At 38.8% G+C, this 7,419-nt stretch overlaps 2 long non-coding RNA genes across 2 annotated transcripts; one reads left to right on the top strand and one right to left on the bottom strand.

Moving 5' to 3' along the window:
* Positions 1 to 2,398: 2,398 nt before the first annotated feature.
* Positions 2,399 to 4,294, top strand: LOC145441101 (uncharacterized). Its single transcript, XR_013915733.1, has 2 exons — positions 2,399 to 3,109; positions 3,848 to 4,294. It is a non-coding gene; the product is annotated as an uncharacterized LOC145441101 (long non-coding RNA).
* On the bottom strand, positions 3,639 to 7,000 carry LOC145441096 (uncharacterized). Its single transcript, XR_013915732.1, has 3 exons — positions 5,221 to 7,000; positions 4,988 to 5,146; positions 3,639 to 3,814 (listed from the first exon to the last, which is right to left on the bottom strand). It is a non-coding gene; the product is annotated as an uncharacterized LOC145441096 (long non-coding RNA).
* Positions 7,001 to 7,419: the final 419 nt, after the last annotated feature.

Here is a 7,419-nt window from a genome sequence, read left to right as displayed (position 1 = left end):
TCGCGAGGTCCCGTTGGTATAATTACTTTGTTACATGTTGTTATTTCGTGACCTCCCGTCTGCTACGAGAAAAGATATTGAAATCACAAAAGAGTACCAATCTAAAAAAAGCACCCGATTCCCGATTGGTATTTCTTCACCGGCAAATATTGCCTATGGACAATTGGACTTCGTGGTTTTCGGTCAACGTAAGGGCAGTCCTTTTCGGCCAAGGTTTTCTCGCTGTCGAGCGTTTTTTCCCTTTACTTAGTTAATTTGATCAGCAGTTGCAATTACAGTGCCTTCTAACGCCGAAATGTCCAATTCTAAAAACAATTTACCTCTAAATCGCGCCTAGCGCCAGAAAAAATTGAATGAAGTTGCATAAATTTTCAAAAAAAATATCCAATAATTTATGATCATTCATGAAATAATTTTTGGCGCCCGTCGAGCTCGCCATCTAATTGGAGGGTTTGGGGTGCGTGAGTTACGGTCCTGAGGATAATATATAGCTTATTGTCTTGGTAGCTGGTTTCCGAGACGTGTGCACTGTTCAGCTTGCCGAAATAGCCTCGTCGTTTAGCCAAGGTTGCAGTTATTAACCATCTTTTAATTTCAACTTCCGACTTTCTTTTTTGACATCATTTGTGGGTGGTGATATATTCATAGAAATGATGAGCACTGATTCACTTGTTTTACGAATTATGGATTTGGAAACACATCATGTAACAATTTGAAACACAGAACTTGTAATGCGTAATGTGACAATGGCAACAAAGAAGGTTTGGTGACTTATTGTGGCTTTAATTCTAATGGTATAATTTGGTACATTGACTTTACTTTGAATCTGGATTAGGTGAGCTACGTATAGGCTGCGTAATCACGGTATGTTAATGAACAGGCTTAATAGTAAACGAATTTCCGGTTCAGTTTATACTTCCTATGGTTTTAGTCCACGCAGCAACGTTAAAAAGTAGGTTTTATATTTTAAATTTCAAGCAACCTTTGATGGGCGGCATAGAATCGCTCCGCGGGCCGCACTTTGCACAGGCCTGCAACAGCATCTCGATTGGGCTTGTGGTCGAGAAATTATTAACGAAGAACCACCCTATTGCTTGTGGGGGAAATGTAGATGGTTTTCTACTATGGCAAATCGCATACGGGCCTTTACTATCCCGAATCGCACAATGGCTTCTACTATGGCAAATCGCATATGGGATTTTACCCCGAGGAATCGCGTGAAAATAGGTTAATTGGTATTTAAAAAGCGACACATCAACAATGTATTCAGCTATACATGCATGTATCTATTTATGCAACGAAGGCATGTTATGCCTATGTTCAGATCGTGTGTAGGTGCACCTCGGCCTTGCCACTTTCGGTGTCAATTCTCAGGCATTAATATTTCGACACAGTGATGGGATCAAGTCACTAACTTCGAGTCACGAGTTATCTCGAGTCATTGAACATTTTATGAAGTATGAGTGAGGATTCAAAGCCATTACATTTTGCTAGATAAAGACAGATTGATTGGTCATATATCTTGAATAAGAAAACGAGTAGAAAGTCAAAAAAGGCGTTGTATCGCTCACGCAGACGTAGAGCTGGCTGCTAATAAAATACGTGAGCTAAAATACAGGATCGAATACGAAGCGTCGAAAAGTTGAAACAAATTGATATGGTATAATACACTACCCATCAACACATCATTGATAATATAAAAGCATAAACTATATTTGTTCGATTCAAATCATGTAGGAGGGTTGTTTAAGATGAGCATTGCACGATGTAAGCACTGAGCCGTCTAAGAAACAGAGATGCGTTGCTATGAGATTATTCTACTGCTAGTACATAAACGTGAGCTGTCATCACTTCAATAGCTGGTTTGTGGTACAGAACTTGAATATAGCTCTCAATACAACATCCATTGTAGCAGTATATTTATTAAACTCGAAGACTTTTCGGGTGACTCTTTTCAAGAGTTATCGGCACACTAAAGGGATTTAAACAGATTTAAAAGCAAAACCGAAAAGGCAAAGTATGACGCAACAATCAAAATCACAGACCATGAAATTCGCATTGTTCCAATGGCAACAATAACAAACTATGAAGTATACGGACACACATACGTTAACACGCTTGTAGTGTACACGACGAAACCCTTGTTACCAAACTCTCGTAAAGATGTACTTCCTGCCTTTGATGCAAGTAATGTTGTTTACCAATACAAGTGCCACTGTGATAGTAGGTATGTAGGACGTACATCTCAAAGATTGTTTGAGCGTATTAAGCAGCATATCCCAAAATTGATTCGGTCAAAACATGCGCAAATAATCGCACGGAGCTCGCACGTCAGTGCAACTTGGCTGAAAAAACAGACTGCTATGATGATTACCAAGCATATGCTTCGTCAATAGACACTTACGTGACCTTTGACACGAACCAATCAGGTTGCAGTAGGATGTAAACAAAGAACAAGCCCGGGCAAGCTTACTATGAGCTCTTATGGAAAAGGGTTGAAAAATATAGGTTTTTAGCAAAATTACATTGAATTGGGAATAGCTGGCTTTGGTGAATGGTAATAACGTAGAGCTAGTATGTATATGCAGTGTTATAACCTACAATAAGCATGAAGGATGGCAAGCACGCATCAGCATGGTATGTCCAAATGAATGAATTTCTGACAACTTTTCGGATGAAGCAACTATTGCTGTATTATCCTTAGTCGTATACTATAGGATTGTCGTAGCGAATAGAATGTATTAGAGGAATATTGAGTCAGGATATGTGTGGTATCCATTATGTGGCGTTATATGCGTTCTATTTATGGAATCGACATTTGTATATAGTAGTCTACAGTCTGTATCATTATCTAGCAAATTACTGTTACACTGGACACTTGTCTGCATATTCAATGATCATATTAATATGATATATGTTAGGCAACATGATCTGTTCCCGGCTGAAATCGTCATTTTTTGTTCTAGCTCGTGTATTGTATCTATCAGGATAAATACTGTGCTAATAGCCTGCGTAACATGGAGATGGCTACCCAGACCGTTCCTGGTGTGCGCTTTTACCTTTCCCAGAGCCAATGACATGCATGGAAGAATGTAAAATCTGGATAAAGGCATGTGGACTTCCTTGTAGTCATCTGAATTCTCATTTTATTAAGAAAATGACATCTATTATTGTACCAAAAATATTGAATCGTGACATAATCTAGAATCTAGATCAGTGGTTCCCAACATGGGCGATTTGGCGTTCTAGGGGGGCGAAAATGACGAAGGGGGCGAAAATGGACAAAGGGGGCGAAAATAGCGAAGGGGGCGATTCGGGGGGGCGATGACGCGTCAAAACGGCTGACATTTTATTTTTTTTATTTTTTTTTAGTCAACCCACGGAAATTTAGTTACAAAAGTGTGTCAAATTAGACATCGAGCCGAAAATTTGACCCTTTTTTTAGTCAACCCGCCGGTGATTACAGGTTTGTATGCCCAATTTTCGGTACACAAAATTTGGGGGGCGATGATTGGTATTGACCTTGAAAAGGGGGCGATAGGTCAAAAAGGTTGGGAACCACTGATCTAGATGAAACAATTCTGTGTTTCAAAATGAGTCCAATCTGAAATGCAGTCACACTTGATGCCACAATCGACTTGGTGTGTGTCTCATTTTATTCCACTCCAGTTTTGTTGCTTGATGGTGTGTAATGTATTGAAATTGTTGAAAACAATATATTCAATAATGAGACGAATAGTTGAAATTGGTAGCGGTGATACGTTGTACGAGTCGACGAGTACGCCTTGATAGGTGCCTGCACAGCAGTATTGCTCTGTAAAATAAACATATTATATATTTTGTGCAGGCTTGATGGATATCTTTTATGAAGCTGCAGAAAGAGGAAGTCGATGGATAAAACGCAAGAAAATCAAATTTCTGGAAGAAGTATAGAAGCACAAAACAGTAAACTTGTCCAGGAAAATTACAAATTGGCGGACAATTATTGCTAGTGAAGTTCAGTTCTCAGAGGAGCATGATAATGTCAAAAGATGCGGAGAAGCAGAAATGTTATGCTAGACTACATTAAATTCTTTCTGAATTGCCCGACTTATCCTACTGACGTCAAATTTATAGTATTGCTGTAAGCATAGTATTTAACTATTGGGTCAGCCATATGTAACTGCTTCATTAAATCGCGTTTTGGCCATGTAGATAAGTGGTTCTTAAAAATGCACCATTTGCATTCATTCATGATTTCTCAAATCTACAATGATTATTGACTGTCAATAAATCACATACAACTTTGAAAGGATTGATGGATTGTGGTACACTTACTTTTGTGCAGGAACTATTTACAGGGAGCATTTAAGATCGAAATATTAGTTAAATATGTGGATTCGACAAGAAATGTAAGAAAATGATGGAGTTCAGCTATGGTGAGCCAGGCAATGCTATCATGGCAGAAAAGGGATTCACCATTGAGTCTGAAATCAAGAAATTGAATCTAGATTTAAATATTCCTGCACGTGATTTACACTCCTTCAAATGCCTGAGCCAGACTGTTCCACAACAAGAAAGATGGCGAGAGAACGTATTCATATTGAACAGCTGATCGGAAGAATCAAGGAGTATAAAATTTTGTCTGGTGTCATACTATGCAGCATTGTGTATCACAACTAACCAAATATATATGGACTAATTGCATACTCTAATTCAACATTGAAAATTAAAAATGAATGACGCAACATATTCGGCAATTGTGCAAATTCAGTTCCATTGTCAATATCGTAATGCCTAATAGCATGCTACGGATCGTAATTGCGCGGTGCCATGGTCAGTCTGTACCAACAGTGCATGTCTAGATATTCCAGTGGTGTGCATTATTGAAGCTCATTCAGATGCCCAATTTGTTGAATGAACAATTCTCCAGATGAAAATGTTCTAGGATCATTTGTGTTTGATGGAATGTTATAAAACTGAAAACACCAGATACACCAAAATCTACCTTGTGGCAGGAGTTGATCGGTTGCGAGTACAGTGGAGAGATTGCTTGTCAATCACGATGGAGCTCACTGATGCTGATGCAAATCACAATGTAGTCCTTTTAGCTTCAGGTGCTGGATTGTCTTAATCAATGCATATGCATGAGAGCATATATCAGAACCTAATATGAAAATAAATCATGGTTAAAATATCTATTGAAGAAGTCTCTGAAAAAATGTCTTTTTCCTTACTTACCCTGTCTTACAAGTGCAAGACGAATCAATAATGGATTTTCCGAGAACGTGTATTTCCATTGAGTGTGTTATCTCACTTTTCCGCAAGTTGCCATAACATTGGCTGTTCACTAGAATATTGCTTCTAAAAAGAGTGGATTGTCTCCTCAATCTTTATCCCTAAATCGTGTGCATAGCAGTGTTGGGATCAAGTCACTACCTTCGAGTCACGAGTCATCTCGAGTCATTGCACATTTTGACTCGAGTCAAGTCAAGTCAATCGATTTTCAAAGGTGATTCGAGTCAAGTCAAGTCACTCGTTTTTTGGTGGTGACTCGAGTCAAGTCAAGTCAAGTCAAGTCACGAGTCAAGTCACAATTCAAGTCAAATTGGATTTTCGAAGTATGAGTGATCATTGAAATTCATTATATTTTACTAGCTGTGTAAAAGAGAGATCAATTGGTCCATATCTTGAATCAAATAACGAATATAAAGTTAAATATACATGCAAAAATGCGTTGTATCGCTCACGCACGCGTAGAACTGCTAACAAAATACGCCAGTAACTGTATATAGCTACATCAGGGGTGTCAAACATACGACCCGCCAAATAATTTCATTCGGTCCCGCGCGAAGCAATTCTGAGTATAGGTTGATTTTATCCAACACATTTCTCGAATTTGTGGTATGAAATACTACTAATAAATATTCCTTCAAGATTGCACATTTCTAGTCTGTTCTTAGGCCACATTATAACCACCCGACAGCGGAGTTGTGATTTCTAGTCATCGTCAGGAGAAAATCGCTGACAGTGACACCCAATTCAGAGAATGCGAAAAAGTGCATATATTGAGTTAAGAGTTAGTAATATTTTGGAATCATTTGACTGGTGCGGCCCGATAGTGATCTGAATATTTGAATCCGGCCCGCGACGTCAGTTGAGTATGACAACTCTGAGCTACATGCTACATTCCCTTATTATCAGCCAAAATAGAGTATCGAATACGAAGCCTCGAGAAGTTGAAGGAAATTGATAGTACACTAGCCATCTATACACATCCGTGAGAATATAAACGCATAAACTATATTTGTTCGATTTAAATCATACAAGAGGGTTGGAAAAGTTGTGCAATGTAAGGAAAAAGCCGTCCAATAAACAGCGATACATTGCTATTAAATTGATCTGCTACTACGAAAACGCAAGCTGTGCTCATTTCGTTTGTGGTCAGTGTATTTGTGATGTAATAATGTAGAATCAGTGAAACATACAATCAGTGAATGACTGGTTGCTCTCACAAGTGACAACGGCGTATCGTGAATAATCCGAACATGCACAAAATAAATTGATTTAGTCGACATCGTTTGCATGATGACTTGAAATTGACTCGTAAATTTTGCTCCGAGTCACGAGTCAATCCACATTTTTGAAGGACCGAGTCAAGTCAAGTCAAGTCATTTTTGCAAAGTGACTCGAGTCAAGTCAAGTCATACGAAAAAGTTGACTCGAGTCTGACTCGAGTCAAGTCATGACTCGAGTCATCCCAACACTGGTGCATAGCGCTCCATGAAATACTTCGTAGCTTTCTCCGCGGTGTTAGAAGAAGATGCTGTTCCACTCAAATCCATAAATTCGATAGAATCTCCATAGCTTTCAAGTTTCATATTCAATACACAAAAATTGTGATGTGTGGCAGCAGCTATATTTTATAGTATATATATTTCTGAACATGAGATATGCTTGAAAATTTTGCTCGAGACCTGGAGCCTATGAAATCGTCAAAATATGCATTGCCACAATCCTATAGTATAGTATACAACAATCGTCGCTTAATCAGAAAAGTTGTCAAAAACCCGTGCATTTGAACACAGCACGCTGGTGCGTACTTGCCACCATTCATGTTCATCCTAGATTAAAAGCTGCAACCACATACTAGTTCTACGCTATTACTATTCATTAAAGCCAGTCATCCCCAATGCAACGTAATCTTGCTTAAAACCTTCATTTTTCAACCTTTTCCCATAAGAGCTCATAGTAAGCTTGCCCGGGCTTGTTCTTTGTTTACATCCCGCTGCAGCCTGATTGGTTCGTGTCAAAGGTCACGTAAGTGTCTATTGGTCAGCATCTGAGTGAAAACCTTGCCTGTGCACAGCACTATGATGACAATATGTTCACTGTCATTTCGCGTGGTAGGTCTGTGTTTCATTTAAAAGTGTTGGAGTC

The sequence above is a fragment of the Botryllus schlosseri genome, chromosome 1, assembly GCF_051294905.1.
Source record: "Botryllus schlosseri isolate E-star chromosome 1, Bs_hap1, whole genome shotgun sequence".
Taxonomy (NCBI): Eukaryota; Metazoa; Chordata; class Ascidiacea; order Stolidobranchia; family Styelidae; genus Botryllus; species Botryllus schlosseri.
The sequence above is the reverse complement of the archived record's forward strand: the minus strand, read 5'-3'. Positions and strand labels throughout refer to the sequence as shown.